Source organism: Capra hircus (genome assembly GCF_001704415.2).
Source record: "Capra hircus breed San Clemente chromosome X unlocalized genomic scaffold, ASM170441v1, whole genome shotgun sequence".
In the NCBI taxonomy this organism is placed as follows: domain Eukaryota; kingdom Metazoa; phylum Chordata; class Mammalia; order Artiodactyla; family Bovidae; genus Capra; species Capra hircus.
In genome coordinates this window covers 21,475,850-21,493,524 of record NW_017189516.1, presented here as the reverse complement: position 1 = coordinate 21,493,524, position 17,675 = coordinate 21,475,850, and positions in this window count along the sequence as shown.

Below are 17,675 nucleotides of genomic sequence, written 5' to 3'. Positions count from 1 at the left end.
ACCAACTCCCAGAGTTCACTCAGATTCACGTCCATTGAGTCCATGATGCCATCCAGCCATCTCATCCTGGGTCGTCCCCTTCTCCTCCTGCCCCCAATCCCTCCCAGCATCAGAGTCTTTTCCAATGAGTCAACTCTTCGCATGAGGTGGCCAAAGTACTGGAGTTTCAGCTTTAGCATCATTCCTTCCAAAGAAATCCCAGGGTTGATCTCCTTCAGAATGGACTGGTTGGATCTCCTTGCATTCCAAGGGACTCTCAAGAGTCTTCTCAAACACCACAGTTCAAAAGCATCAACACTTTGGTGCTCAGCTTTCTTCACAGTCCCACTCTCACATCCATACATGACTACTGGAAAAACCATAGCCTTGACTAGACGGACCTTAGTCGGTAAAGTAATGTCTCTACTTTCGAATATGCTATCTAGGTTGGTCATAACATTTCTTCCAAGGAGTAAGTGTCTCTTAATTTCATGGCTGCAGTCACCATCTGCAGTGATTTTTGAGCCCCCAAAAATAAAGCCTGACACTGTTTCCACTGTTTCCCCATTTATTTCCCATGAAGTGATGGGACCAGATGCCATGATCTTCGTTTTCTGAATGTTGAGCTTTAAGCCAATTTTTCACTCTCCTCTTTCACTTTCATCAAGAGACTTTTTTAGTTCTTCTTCACTTTCTGCCATAAGGGTGGTGTCATCTGCATATCTGAGGTTATTGTCTATTTAATTTATCTAACAAGGAGAAAGGGGCAACAGAGTATGAAATAGTTGGATGGCATCATCGACTCAATGGATATGTGTTTGAGCAAGCTGCGGGAGATAGTGAAGGACAGGAAAGCCTGGGCGTACTTCAGTCCATGAGGTCACAAAGAGTTGGACATGACTTAGCAACTGAAAAAAAATGCAAGAGAAACATGGGTGAAGTGAGCAGTGTGTGCTGTGGATTGTAGAGGTACATTGAAAAGCAAGGTGTTGGAGAGTGCATGGTGCACTGACTGTGTGAATAAAACATGAATTGTGGAATGGTTTAGGTGCATCAGGCCCCTCAGTGACCTTAGCCAGGTCTTTTTGAACCTCAGCTTCTCGACTGAAAAATGTGGATAACCCACACCCTTGCACAGGGTTGTATGAAAAGTCAGTGAGTTAATCCATGGGACATGTCCAGCACATAATACATGCTCAAAAAATGCTTATTGCCATTATTCTGGTTGCAAAGTGAAGTGGCTAACATCTGGGTCAGAGCAGGGGCTCTTTAAATAATTGTCAAATTAAGGAATGAGTGACTTTGGTTTGGTTTTGCTTGTTTGACACCAAGCACTCAGTTGATAACTAAATTGTGTCTTGAATTGGACTATTATTTTGTCTATGTTCAGAGCCCTGGAGCTGGAGCCCTGGATTTTCAAAGTCCATGATGTGTGAGATGAAGAAGTTAGGTGATGACTGAAGTCAATCAGCCAAGCCTTGACAACAAAATAGGGAAAGAGACAGTGCCAGGAGCTTCCCAGGCACTTAAGGAATTTATTCAAAGAGAGGTGAAGGCAGTGAGGTGTCAAGAGTCAAGGGAATATTGTGAAGAGTAAGAAAAATCTAAATTCTCCACGTCTGGCATGAGTTCTGTTATTCCAAGGCAGCTCTTGTGTTTGAGGGTCAGTTCCTTCCAGTACAAGGTAAAATTGGCTACCTATAAAGCAGAGGGGCAAAACTGCTTGCAGAGTAGCTACTCATTGCCATGAACTTGAACATATGCCAAGTACAGTTCTACAACCTAGGTCTCTATAGTCTGGCCCAAGGCAGGAGTTCATGAAGTGGTCATGGAAAACAGAAACCACATAGTGCCAGAGTCATAACAGTGTTGGGCTATAAATTAGGTTTCCTGACTCCTTATTTGTTTATATACCATCTTTTTTTTTTTTTCTCACTGTTCTTCACACTGTTTCCCCGGGACCTAAGGTAAAACAAATGGTTATGCTAGATCATAGAAGTAAGAGTAGTACTTGTAGGTGTTATTTTTCACTTCTCCCTCTTTTTTGGACATATTTTACTATGATAAAATGTGTATAATATAACACTTGCCAATTTAACCATTTTGAACTGTACACTTCAGTGACATTATTATATTCAGTGTTGTACAACCATTCAGTTCAGTTCAGTTCAGTTCAGTCGCTCAGTCGTGTCTGACTCCTTGCGACCCCATGAATCATAGCATGCCAGGCCTCCCTGTCCATCACCAACTCCTGGAGTTCACTCAAACCCATGCCATCGAGCCATCTCATCCTCTGTCGTCCCTTTCTCCTCCTGCCTCCAATCCCTCCCAGCATCAGAGTCTTTTCCAAGTCAACTCTTCTCGTGAGGTGGCCAAAGTATTGGAGTTTCAGCCTCAGCGTCAGTCCTTCCAATGAACACCCAGAACTGATTTCCTTTAGAATGGACTGGTTGTTTCTCCTTGCAGTCCAAGGGACTCTCAAGAGTCTTCTCCAACACCACAATTCAAAAGCATCAATTCTTCAGTGCTCAGCTTTCTTCATAGTCCAACTCACATCCATACATGACCACTGGAAAAACCATAGCCTTGACTAGATGGACCTTTGTGGGCAAAGTAATGTCTCTGCTTTTGAATATGCTACCTAGGTTGGTCATAACTTTCCTTCCAAGGAGTAAGCGTCTTTTAATTTCATGGCTGCAATCACCAGCTGCAGTGATTTTGGAGCCCCCAAAAATAAAGTCTGACGCTGTTTCCAGTGTTTCCCCATCTATTTCCCATGAAGTGATGGGACCAGATCTCATGATCTTCATTTTCTGAATGTTGAGCTTTAAGCCAACTTTTTCACTCTCCACTTTCCCTTTCATCAAGAGGCTTTTTCGTTCCTCTTCACTTTCTGCCATAAGGGTGATGCCATCTGCATATCTGATGTTATTGATATTTCTCCTGGCAATCTTGATTCCAGCTTGTGCTTCTTCCATCATTAACACCTATCTATTGATATTTCTGAAACTTTTCCATTATCCCAAATAGAAACTGTAACCATTAATTAATAATTCTTTACTCTCCTCCCACCTCTAGCCCTTGGTAGCCCACAATCTACTTTCTGTTTTTGAATTTTCCTATTCTGGATATTTCATGTATGTGGAAGCATGCAATCAATACTTGTCCTTTAGTTTCTGATTCGTTTCACTCAGCATGTTTTCAAGGTTCATCCATGTATCATTGGCTTGTATCAAATTTCATACCTTTTAATGACTGAATAAGATTCTATTGTATGCGTGTACCCACTTTATCTATTCATTCATTCATGATTACTTGGGTTGTTTCCACCTTTGGCTATTGTGGATAATACAACAATTAATATTAGCATACAAATGTCTATTTGAGTCTGTTTTCAATTCTTTTGGGTATATACATAGGAGTAGAATTGCTACTGTTGTTATTCAGTGTGTTAGTCATGTCTGATATTTTGCAATCCCATGGACTGCTCTACGCCAGGCTTCCTTGTCCTTCACTATCTACCTGAGTTTGCTCAGACTCATGTCCATTGAGTTGATGATGCCATCCAAGTATCTCATTCTCTTTCACACCCTTCTCCTCCTGCCCTCAATCTTTCCCAGCATCATTCTTCCACAATCACAGAAATCTAACCAAAATGATCAAATGAATCACAGTTTTGTGTAACTTAATGAATCTATGAGCCATCCCATGTAGGGCTGCCCAAGACAGGTGGATCACAGTGGAGAGTTCTGACAAAATGTGGTCCACTGGAGAAGGAAATAGCGAACCACTTCAACATTCTTGCCTTGAAAACCCCATGAACAGTATGAAAAGAATTGCTTGGTCATATGTAATTCAATGTTTAGCTTTTAGAGGAACTAACAAATTGTTTTCTGCAGTGGCTGCACTATTTAACATTCCCACAGCAATATAGGAGGGTCCAAATTTCTCCACAATTTGCCAACCTTTAATTTCCATTCTTTTTTTTTAAGCTTTTGGTATTTATTTATTTACTTTAAATTATGGTGAAATACATAAAGCAATGTTTACAGTCTTAGAAAATTTTCAGTGTTCAGTAGTGTTAAATGCATTCACATTGTTGTGCAGACAATCTACCGAACTCTTCATCTTGCAAAACTGAAACTCGATATCCATTAACAATAATTTCTTATTTTCACCTTCCTCCAGTCCCTGGAAATCACCATTCTTCTTTCTGTCTCAGTGAATTTGATTATTCTAGATACCTCATATATATGGAATCATGCACTATTTCTCTTTTTGTGACTGGTTTATTTCATTTAGTGTAGTGTTCTCAAGTTTCATCCATGTTATAGCATACATCAGAATTTCCTTCTTTTTATAAAGCTGAATAATATTCTACTGTGTGCACATTATGCATTTTTAAATGTTTGTCTATAGTTTACTTATTTTATTTTCTAAATTGAGATATAGTTGAACTATAATATTATATTAGTTTCTGGTGAAGGGCATAGTGATTCAAAATGTTTTATATATTAGACTCCATTTATAATATTTAAAACATAGGCTGTATTCTTTGTACTTTACAATATATCCCCGTAGTTTATTTTATGCATAGTAATTTGTACCTCTTAAATCTTTACTTTTATCTTGCTCCTTCCCCTTACCATCTCCCCACTGGTAACCAGTAGTTTGCACTCTATATTTGTAAGTCTACTTCTTTTGGGTTGCATTCACTAGTTTTATTTTTATTTGTTTATTTTTACCATAGGTACTTTATTTTAATTTTTAAAAATTTTTATTGGTATAAGCATTGATTTTCAATGTATTAGTTTCAAGTGTACAGCAAAGAATGTGTTTTATATATATATATATATATATATACACACACACATATATACACTCATTTTTAGATTCTTTTTTTGTATAGACCACTGCAGAGTATTGAGTAGTGTTCCTTGTACTATAAAGTAGGTTCTGATTAGTTATCAATTTTATATATAGTAGTGTGCATATGTCAACCCCAGCCTCCCAATTTATCCCTCACCTGCTTGCTCCCTGGTAACCATGTTTGCTTTCTACATCTGTCACTCTATTTCTGTTCTGTAGATAAGTTCATTTGTACCCTTTTCTAGATTCCATATATAAGTGATATCATATGATATTTGTCTTTGTCTGACATATTTCACTCAATATGAGAATATCTAGGTCCATTGTGTCACTATAAATGGCATTATTTCCTTCTTTTTATGGAAGAGTAATATTCTATTATATATATAATGCATATATTATACATTATAATATATATATGTATGTATACATATATTGTATATTATGTATACACCACATCTTCTTTATCCATTTATCTGTTGATGGACATTTTGGTTGTTGCTTCCATATCCTGGTTATTGTAAATAGAGTTGCAATATCTTTTCAAATTATGGTTTTCTTTAGATATATGCCTAGGAACAGGATTGCAAGATCATATGTCAGTTCTATTTTTAGTTTTTAAAAGAGCCTCCGTAATGGCTGTACCAAAATACATTCCCACCAACAGTGCAGAAAAGTGCTCTTCTCTCCACACCTTCTCCAGCATTTATAGTTTGTAGATTTTTTAGATGATGGCCATTTTGACAAGTATGAGATGAGACCTCATCATAGATTTGATTTACATTCCTCCAATAATGAAAGCTGTTGAGATATCTTCATATGCTTTTTAGCCATCTATATGTTCTTTTTGGAGAAATGTCTATTTAGATCTTCCACCCACTTTTTAAATTGTGTTGTTTGATTTTTTTTATATTGAGATGCAGGAGCTGTTTTTATATTTTGGAGATTTCTCTTGTTGATTGCTTCATTTGGAAATATTTTCTCCCGTTTGAAATGTTGGACATAAGTTTGAGCAAACTTCAGGAGATAGTGAAAGACAGGGAAGTCTGATGTGCTAGAGTCCATAAATTCATAAAGAGTTGGAAATGACTTATTGACTGAAGAATAGTCACTGGATAACAATCTGTCTGTGGGAGAAAATATTTGCAAACAAAATGACTCATAAGAGATTATTATGCAAAATACACGAACAGGTCATACAGAGCAATATCACAAGAAACAAACAATCCAGTCAAAAAATGGGTAGAAGATATAAATAGACATTTCTCCAAAGATGACATACAGATGGCTAAAAAGCACATGAAAAGATGCTCAATATCACTAACTATTAGTGAAATCCAAGTGAAAACTACAAAGAGGTATCACCTCCCAGCAGCCACAGTGATCAATATAAAAAAGTCTACAAAAAATAAATGCTGGAGAAGATGTGGAGGAAAAATCCTTCTACACTCTTGGTGCAATGTAAATTGGTACAGCCACTATGGAAGGCAGTACGAAGGTTCCTTAAAAAACTAAAAATAGAGCTAACATATGATCCTGCAATCCCACCCCTAAGCATATATTTGGAGAAAACCATACTTTGAAAAGATATATGCTCTCCAATGTTTATAGCACCACAATTTGCATGCAGTAGCTTAAACATGGAAACAACCTATGTGTCCACCAACAGAGGAATGGATAAACAAGATGTGATACATGTATATGTATATATAATGAAATATTACTCAGCCATAAAAAAAGAAGGAAATAATGCCATTTACAATGAATTGACTGTGTGGATCAAAATTAACTGTGGAAAATTCTGAAAGTGATGGGAATACCAGACCACCTGACCTGCCTCTTGAGAAATCTGTATGCAGGTCAGGAAGCAACAGTTAGAACTGGACATTGAACAACAGACTGGTTCCAGCTAGGAAAAGGGGTACGTCAAGGCTGTATATTGTCACCCTGCTTATTTAACTTCTATGCAGATTACATCATGAGAAATGCTGGACTGGAAGAAACACAAGCTGGAATCAAGATTGCTGGAAGAAATATCAATAACCTCAGATATGCAGATGACACCACCCTTATGGCAGAAAGTGAAGAGGAGCTAAAAAGCCTCTTGATGAAAGTGAAAGAAGCAAGCAAAAAAGTTGGCTTAAAGCTCAACATTCAGAAAACTAAGATCATGGCATCTGGTCCCATCACTTCATGGGAATTAGATGGGGAAACAGTGGAAACAGTGTCAGGCTTTATTTTTTGGGGGCTCCAAAATCACTGCAGATAGTGATTGCAGCCATGAAATTAAAAGACGCTTACTCCTTGGAAGAAAAGTTATGACCAACCTAGATAGTATATTCAAAGCAGAGACATTACTTTGCCAACTAAGGTCCATCTAGTCAAGTCTATGGTTTTTCCTGTGGTCATGTATGGATGTGAGAGTTGAACTGTGAAGAAGGCTGAGCGCTGAAGAATTGATGCTTTTGACCTGTGGTGTTGGAGAAGACTCTTGAGAGTCCCTTGGACTGCAAGGAGATCCAACCAGTCCATTCTGAAGGAGATCAACCCTGGGATCTCTTTGGAAGGAATGATGCTAAAGCTGAAGCTCCAGTACTTTGGCCACCTCATGCAAAGTGTTGACTCATTGGAAAAGACTCTGATGCTGGGAGGGATTGGGGGCAGGAGGAGAAGGGGACGACTGAAGATAAGGTGGCTGGATGGCATCACGGACTTGAAGGACATGAGTCTGAGTGAACTCTGGGAGATGGTGAAGAACAGGGAGGCCTGGTGTACTGCGATTCATGGGGTTGCAAAGAGTCAGACACGAGTGAGCGACTGAACTGAACTGAAACTGAACAAGATCGAGAAAAACAAACATCATTACGATATTGCTTATATGTGACATCTTTTAAAAATTGTAAAAACGAACTTATACACAAAATAGAAATAGACTCACAAACATAGAAAAGAAATATGGTTACCAAAAGGGATCATGGGAGGGATACATTGCAAGTTTGGGGTTAAAATATACATAGTACTATGTATAAAATAGATAACCAATAAGGACCTATTGTATAGCACAGGGAAATACACTCAATATCTTAAAATAAGCTGCCAGAGAAGAGAATGTAAGAAGGAATATTTTACACACACACACACATACATATATATATGTTTGAGTAACTTTGCAGTACACCAGGAACTAATACATTATAAATCAACTATATTTTAATAAAGATTAAGAGAAGAAAATGTCTATTCTGGTCTTATGCCCATTTCTTTCTTTCTTTCTCTCATTTTTTTTAAATGAATGATTCAATTTATTAACCCAGCAGCATTTGTTCTAATGTTTCCTGTTTCAGTTCGGTTTGCTTCAGTCGCTCAGTCGTGTCTGACTCTGAGACCCCATGAATTGCAGCATGCCAGGCCTCCCTGTCCATCACCATCTCCCAGAGTTCACTCAGACTCATGTCCATCGAGTCCATGATGCCATCCAGCCATCTCATCCTGGGTCATCCCCTTCTCCTCCTGCCCCCAATCCCTCCCAGCATCAGAGTCTTTTCCAATGAGTCAACACTTTGCATGAGGTGGCCAAAGTACTGAAGCTTCAGCTTTAGCATCATTCCTTCCAAAGAAATCCCAGGGTAGATCTCCTTCAGAATGAACTGGTTGGATCTCCTTGCAGTCCAAGGGACTCTCAAGAGTCTTCTCCAACACCACAGTTCAAAAGCATCAATTCTTCGGTGCTCAGCCTTCTTCACAGTCTAACTCTCATATCCATACATGACCACAGGAAAAACCGCAGCCTTGACTAGATGGACCTTTGTTGGCAAAGTAATGTCTCTGCTTTTGAATATACTATCAAGGTTGGTCATAACTTTTCTTCCAAGAAGTAAGCATCTTTTAATTTCATGGCTGCAGTCACCATCTGCAATGATTTTGGAGCCACAAAAAAAAACGTCTGACACTGTTTCTACTGTTTCCCCGTCTAATTCCCATTATTGATGGGACCAGATGCCATGATCTTCGTTTTCTGAATGTTGAGCTTTAAGCCAACTTTTTCACTCTCCTCTTTCACTTTCATCAAGAGGCTTTTTAGTTCCTCTTCACTTTCTGCCATAAGGGTGGTGTCATCTGCATATCTGAGGTTATTGATATTTCTTCCAGCAATCTTGATTCCAGCTTGTGTTTCTTCCAGTCCAGCGTTTCTCATGATGTACTTTGCATAGAAGTTAAATAAGCAGGGTGACAATATACAGCCTTGACGTACTCCTTTTCCTAGCTGGAACCAGTCTGTTGTTCAATGTTCAGTTCTAACTGTTGCTCCTGACCTGCATACAGATTTCTCAAGAGGCAGGTCAGGTGGTCTGGTATTCCCATCACTTTCAGAATTTTCCACAGTTTATTGTGATCCACACAGTCAAAGGCTTTGGCATAGTCAATAAAGCAGAAATAGACGATTTTCTGGAACTTTTTTGCTTTTTCCATGATCCAGCGGATGTTGGCAATTTGATCTCTAGTTCCTCTGCCTTTTCTAACACCAGCTTGAACATCAGGGAGTTCACGGTTAACGTATTGCTGAAGTCTGGTTTGGAGAATTTTGAGCATTACTTTGTTAGCATGTGAGATGAGTGCAATTGTGCGGTAGTTTGAGCATTCTTTTGCCTTGCCTTTTTTGGAATTGGAATGAAAACTGGCCTTTTCCAGTCCTGTGGCCACTGAGTTTTTTTTTTTTTTTTTGACATCAAGTTGTATTAGCTACAAATTTATTTTGTATATCAGTCCCTTGTTGGTCATATTATTTGCATATATTTCTCCCATTCAATGAGCTGTCTTTTCACTTTGTCAATGGTTTCCTTTGCTATTGAAAAGCTTTTAAGTTTAATTCGTTTCCATTTGTTTATGTTTGTGTTTGATTTCTTTGCCATAAGAAATAGATTCCAATAATATTGCTACAATTTTGTCAAAGAATGTTCTGTGCATGTTTTCTTCTAGGAGTTTTATGGTTTCTGGTCTTACACTTAAGTCTTCAATTAATTTTGCATTTCAGTGATTTTTTAAATGTTTTAATATCCTCTATTTCGTTTATCTCTCCTCTGATCTTTATGACTGCTTTCCTTCTACTAACTTTAGGTTTTGTGTGTTTGTCTAGTTCCCTTAGATATAAGGTTAGATTGTTTATTTGAGATATTCTTATTTCCTGAGGGAAGTTTGTATCACTTAATCTTCCCCCGTAGAACTGTTTTTCCTTCATTCCATAGATTTTTGATCATTGTGTTTTCTTTTTCATTTGTTTCCAAGTATTTTTTTTTTTATTTCTAATTTGTTTACTGTAGTGATACATTGGTTGCTTAGTGGTACCTGGTTTAGTATCCATGTGTTTGTTGTTGTTGTTTCCATTTTTTTCCTTGTAGTTGATTTCTAGTCTCATAGTGTTATAGTCAGAAAAGATGCTTGACTGCATTCAATTTTCTTAATTTGCCAAGACTTTTTTGTGGCCTAACATGTAATGTATCCTGGAGAATGTTCCATGCTTGTAAAGAATGTGTATTCTATTGCTTTTTGATGGAATGTTATATACATATATATGTGTATGTATATATATATATATATATATATATATGTGCAAAAATAACACTCAGTTTTGGATGAGACTGGTGATTGAAGCAATGTTCAATGCTGTAAAGAGCAATATTGCATAGGAACCTGGAATGTTAGGTCCATGAATCAAGGCAAATTGGAAGTGGTCAAACAGGAGATGGCAAAAGTGAATGTCAACATTCTAGGAATCAGCAAACTGAAATGGACTGGAATGGGTGAATTCAAATCAGATGACAATTATATCCACTACTGTGGGCAGGAATCCCTTAGAAGAAGTGGAGTAGCCATCATGGTCAACAAAACAGTCTGTAATGCAGTACTTGGATGCAATCTCAAAAACAACAGAATGATCTCTGTTCATTTCCAAAGCAAACCATTCAATATCACGGTGATCCAAGCCTATGCCCAACCAGTAATGCTGAAGAAGCTGAAGTTGAATGGTTCTATGAAGACCTACAAGATCTTTTAGAACTAATACCCAAAAAAGATGTCCTTTTCATTATAAGGGACTGGAATGCAAAAGTAGGAAGTCAAGAAACACCTGAAGTAACAGGTAAATTTGACCTTGGAATACGGAATGAAGCAGGGAAAAGGCTAATAGAGTTTTGTCAAGAGAGCACAGTGGTCATAGCAAACACCCTCTTCGAACAACACAAGAGAAGACTCTATACATGTACATCACCAGATGGTCAACACCGAAATCAGATTGATTATATTCTTTGCAGCCAAAGATGGAAAACCTCTATACAGTCAACCAAAACAAGACTGGGCTCTGACTGTGGCTCATATAATAAACTCCTTATTGCCAAATTGAGATTTAAACTGAAGAAAGTAAGGAAAAACACTAGACCATTCTGGTATGACCTAAATCAAATCCTTTATGATTATACAGTGGAAGTGAGAAATAGATTTAAGGGACTAGATCTAATAGAGTGCCTGGTGAACTATGGATGGAGATTCGTGACATTGTACAGGAGACAGGGATCAAGACCATCTTCATGGAAAAGAACTGCAAAAAAGAAAAATAGCTGTCTGAGGAGGCCTTACAAATAGCTGTGAAAAGAAGAGAAGGGAAAAGCAAAGGAGAAAAAGAAAGATATTCCTGTTTGAATGCAGAGTTCCAAAGAATAGCAAGGAGAAGTAAGAAAGTCTTCCTCAGTGATCAATGAAAAGAAATAGAGGAAAACAAAAAAATAGGAAAGCCTAGAGATCTCTTCAAGAAAATTAGAGATATCAAGGGAATATTTAATTCAAAGATAGGCTCGATAAAGGACAGAAATGTTATGGACCTAACAGAAGCAGAAGATATTAAGAAGAGGTGTCAAAGATACACAGAAGAAATGTACATAAAAGATTTTCATGACCCAGAAAATCACGACGGTGTGATCACTCACCTGGAGCCAGACATCTTGGAATGTGAAGTCAAGTGGGCCTTAGAAAGCATCACTACGAACAAAGCTAGTGGAGGTGGTGGAATTCCAGTTGAGCTATTTCAATCCTGAAAGATGATGCTGTGAAAGTGCTGCACTCAATATGCCAGCAAATTTGGAAAACTCAGCAGTGGCTACAGGACTGGAAAAGGTCCATATTCATTCCAATCCCAAAGAAAGGCAATGCCAAAGAATGCTCAAACTACTGCACAATTGCACTTATCTCACATGCTAGTAAAGTAATCCTCAAAATTCTCCAAGCCAAGCTTCAGCAATACGTGAATTGTGAACTTTCAGGTGTTTAAGCTGGTTTTAGGAAAGTCAGAGGAACCAGAGATCAAATTGCCAACATCTGCTGGACCATCAAAAAAAGGAAGAGTTCCAGAAAAACATGTATTTCTGCTTTATTGACTAGGCCAAAGCCTTCGACTGTGCAGATCATACTAAACTGTGGAACATTCTGAAAGAGATGGGAATAACAAAGAGATGGGAATACCAGACCACCTGGCCTGCCTCTTGAGAAACCTGTATGCAGGCCAGGAAGCAACAGTTAGAACTGGACATGGAACAACAGACTGGTTCCAAATAGGAAAAGTAGTACAAAAAGCCTGTATGTTTTCACCCTGCTTATTTAACTTATACAAAGAGTACATCATGAGAAATGTTGGACTGGAAGAAGCACAAGCTGGAATAAAGATTGCTGGGAGAAATATCAATAACCTCAAATATGCAGATGACACCACCTTTATGGCCGAAAGTGAAGAGGAACTAAAAAGCCTCTTGATGAAAGTGAAAGAGGTGATTGAAAAAGTTGGCTTAAAGCTCAGCATTCAGAAAATGAAGATCATGGCATCTGGTCCCATGACTTCATGGCAAATAGATGGAGAAACAGTGTAAAGACACATACTCCTTGGAAGGAAAGTTATGACCAACCTAGATAGTATATTCAAAAGCAGAGACATTACTTTGCCAACATAGGTCCATCTAGTCAAGGCTGCGGTTTTTCCTGTGGTCATGTATGAATGTGAGAGTTGGACTGTGAAGAAAGCTAAGCACTAAAGAATTTAAGCTTTTGAACTGTGGTGCTGTAGAAGACTCCTGTGAGTCCCTTGGAGATCTGTCCAGTCCTTTCTAAAGGAGACCAGTCCTGGGTGTTCATTGGAAGGACTAATGCTGAGGCTGAAACTCCAATACTTTGGCCATCTCATGCAAAGAGTTGACTCATTGGGAAAGACCCTGATGCCGGGACGGATTGGGGGCAGGAGTAGAAGGGGGCGACAGAGGATGAGATGGCTGGATGGCATCACCAATTCAATGGACATGGGTTTTCGTAAACTCCGGGAGTTGGTGATGGACAGGGAGGCCTGGTATGCTGCGATTAATGGGATCGCAAAGAGTCGGACACAACTGAGCGACTGAACTGAAACTGATATATATATCTGATATATATATATATATATATATATATCTGGTTTATATATTTAAGTGGCCCTATATTGGGTGCGGAGAAAGTGATGGGACCCCACTCCTGTATTCTTGCCTGCAAAATCCCATGGATGGAGGAGCCTGGTAGGCTGCAGTCCATGGGATCGAGAAGAGTCAGACATGACTGAGCGACTTCACTTTCACACATTGGAGAAGGAAATGACAACCCACTCCATTGTTCTTGCCTGGAGAATCCCAGGTACGGTAGATCCTGGTGGGCTGCCGTCTATGGGGTCGCACAGAGTCAGACACGACGGAAGTGACTTAGCAGCAGCAGCATGCTGGGTGCATACATATACACAATTATTATATCTTCTTGTATTGATTCCTTGAGCATGATGTCAATTTCCTTTGTCTCTATTCAAATTATTTTCTCATTTAAAAAATTGGATTTTCTGCATTTTTGTTGTTGACGTGTATGCATTTTTTTAACATCATCTAGATATTAAAACCTTTATATATATATATATATATATATATATAATCTTCAAATGTTTTCTCTCATTGTGTAAATCATCTTTTTAGTTTGTTGATGTCTTTTGATACACAGAAGTTGTTTTTTTTTGTTTTTGTTTTTTTAAAATTTTCATGAAGTCCACATTATCCAGGTTTCTCTTTCTTAGCTTTTGGTGTCATATCTCATAAAGCCAATAAGGCAATTCTTCATTAACTAGTCGAATTCATCAGTGAATCTACCTGGTCTAGATTTTCTTTTGTTGGGAGGTTTTGGATTACTGATTTAATCTCTTTACTTAATATAATTCTGTTAAGGATTTTTATTTCTTCTTGACTCACACAATTTGCTTGTTTCTAGGAATTTTCCATTTCATCTAAGTTATCTAATTTGTTGGTGTATAATTTTTCACAATATTCTCTTATAATCCTTTCTATTTCTGTAAAGTTGGTAGTAATGTCCCTGCTGTCATTTCTGTCTTTAGTTTCATGTGGCTTTTCTCTCTTTTTCTTTGTCATTCTAGCTAAAGATTTATCAGTTTGATTGATCTTTTCAAAGAATCAACTTCTGGTTTCAGCAATTTTCCCTTTAGGTTTTCTTTTCTCTGCTTTTCTTGTTTTTAGTCTAATTTTTCTTCTTCTTTTACTCTGCCACCTTTGGGTTTAGTGTGTTCATCTGTTCATCTTTTTATAGTTCCCCAATTTATAAATTTAGGGTACTGGTTAGAGATTTCTCTTCTTTTTAAATGCAGGTATTGACAGCTATAAATTTCCTGCTGATAACTGTGTTCACCTCATCTCAAAAACTTTGGCATGTTGCATTTTTATTTTAATTTATATTTAAGCATGTCTTAATTTTCCCTGTGATTTATTTTTTGATCCATTGGTCTTTTAAGAATATCATGTTTAATTTCCACATATTTGCATCATTTTCATTTTCTTTTTGTTAGTGATTTCTATCTTCATTCCACTGTGGTTGAAGAAGATATTTTGTATAATTTCTGTTTTTTAAAAAATTGAATTATTGGGATTTGTTTTGTGACTTGACATATGATCTGTCCTGGAGAATGCACCACATGCACTTGAGAAGAATGCATTAAGCTGTTGGGTAGAGTGTTCTACATGTATCTGTTAGGTCTAGCTGGTTTACAGTCCTTTTTAAGTTTTCTACTTTCTTAGAAAAGGCAGAGGAAACAGAGATCAAATTGCCAACATCCGCTGGATCATGGAAAAAGCAAGAGAGTTCCAGAAAAACATCTATTTCTGTATTATTGACTATGCCAAAGCCTTTGACTGTGTGGATCACAATAAACTGTGGAAAATTCTGAGATGGGAATACCAGACCACCTGACTTGCCTCTTGAGAAATCTGTGTGCAGGTCAGGAAGCAACAGTTAGAACAGGACATGGAAAAACAGACTGGTTCCAAATAGGAAAAGGAGTACAAAAAGGCTGTATATTGTCACCCTGCTTATTTAACTTATATGCAGAGTACATCATGAGAAACGCCGGACTGCCGGGAGAAATATCAATAACCACAGATATGCAGATGACACCACCCTTATGGCAGAAAGTGAAGAGGAACTAAGAAGCCTCTTGATGAGAGTGAAAGAGGAGAGTGAAAAACTGTGGAAAATTCTGAAAGAGATGGGAATACCAGACCACCTGACCTACCTCTTGAAAAATCTGTATGCAGATCAGGAAGCAACAGTTAGAACTGGACACGGAACAACAGACTGGTTCCAAATAGGAAAAGGAGTATGTCAAGGCTGTATATTGTCACCCTGCTTATTTAACTTCTATGCAAAGTACATCATGAGAAACGCTGGACTGGAAGAAACACAAGCTGGAATCAAGATTGCCGGGAGAAATATCAATAACCTCAGATATGCAGATGACACCATTATGGCAGAAAGTGAAGAGGAACTAAAAAGCCTCTTGATGAAAGTGAAAGAGGAGAGCGAAAATGTTCGCTTAAAGCTCAACATTCAGAAAACGAAGATCATGGCATCCAGTCCCATCACTTCATGGGAAATAAATGGGGAAACAGTGGAAACAGTGTCAGACTTTATTTTGGGGGGCTCCAAAATCACTGCAGATGGTGATTGCAGCCATGAAATTAAAAGATGCTTACTCCTTGGAAGAAAAGTTATGACCAACCTAGACAGTATATTCAAAAATAGAGACATAACTTTGCTGACTAAGGTCCGTCTAGTCAAGGCTATGGTTTTTCCATTGGCCATGTATAGGAAGGCTGAGCACCGAAGAGTTGATGCTTTTGAACTGTGGTGTTGGAGAAGGCTCTTGAGAGTCCCTTGGACTGCAAGGAGATCCAACCAGTCCATTCTGAAGGAGATTAACCCTGGGATTTCTTTGGAAAGAATGATGCTAAAGCTGAAACTCCAGTACTTTGGCCACCTCATGCAAAGAGTTGACTCATTGGAAAAGACTTTGATCTGGGAAGGATTGGGGACAGGAGGAGAAGGGGACGACAGAGGATGAGCTCGCTGGATGGCATCACTGACTCGATGGATGTGAATCTGAGTGAACTCCAGGAGTTGGTGATGGACAGGGAGGCCTGGTGTGCTGCGATTCATGGGGTCGCAAAGAGTCAGACATGACTGGGCAACTGAACTGAACTTTCTTATTTATCTTCTGTATAGATATTTTATTTATTATGGAAAGTGGGGTATTGAATTTGCCACTATTTTTTACAATTATCTATTTCTCCTTCAATTTTGTCAATACTTACATCATTTTGGGGGTACTCACTTGTTTGGTGCATATATATTTCTAATGATTATATATTCTGGTTGCATTGACACTTTATCAGTATATAATTTCCTTTTTGTGTTTTATAACATTTTGACTTAAATTTTATTCTATCTGATATGTATATAGCCACCCAGCTACTTTTGGTTACTGTTTCCATGGGTAATCTTTTTACATTCTTTCATTTTTCAATCTATTTGCATTTTTTGGATACAAAGTGAGTTTCTTGTAGACAGTATGTAGTTAGGTCATGTTTTTTAATCACTTCATCAGTCTCTGACTTTTGATTAATCAATTTAATCCATTTGCATTTTAAAATATCACTGACAAGTAAAGACTTACTTTACCCTTTTGCTATTTTTATTTTGTATTCTTTTTGTCCCTCATGTTCTTCATTACTGCCTACTCTTGTGTTTATTTTTTTTTCCAAGGGAAAGTTTTTGAGTCTCTTATATTTTCCTTATGTGTATATTATTTAGATTTTTTATGGTTATCATAGGGATTATGTTTAACATATGTATATGTTAATAGCATATTATGTTTAAAACAGTCTAGTTTGAATTATTAAAAACTTAACTTCAATAGCATACAAAAACTCTACTACTGTACAGCCCAGTCCTTTTTATGTTATTGTTTCACAAATTATAACTTTATATGTTGTGTGCCCAATAACATTTTATAATTGTTTTTACTCATATGTCTTCTAAATAATGCAGGAAATAAAAATTGAAAACTAAAAATGCAATAGTATTGGCTTTCATGCTTACTTATCTGTGGACCTTTATCAGAGATCTGTATTTCTTCATACGGTTTCTAGTTACTGTCTAGTGTCCCTTCATTTCAACCAAAAAGACACACTTTAGCATTTCTTGTAGGGCAGACCTAGTGTTAACAAATTGCCTCAGCTATTGTTTATATAGAAATGCCTCAATTTCATCCTTGTTTTTGAATTAAGAGCTTTACAGATACAGATACAGAATTCTTGGCTGAGAGGTTTTTTTGGTTTTTTTTTTTGTTGTTGTTGTCTTTTACTTTCAGCACTCTAAATATATCATCTCAATATGTTCTGTGCCCATGTGGTTTGTGATGACAAATCAGCTGTTAA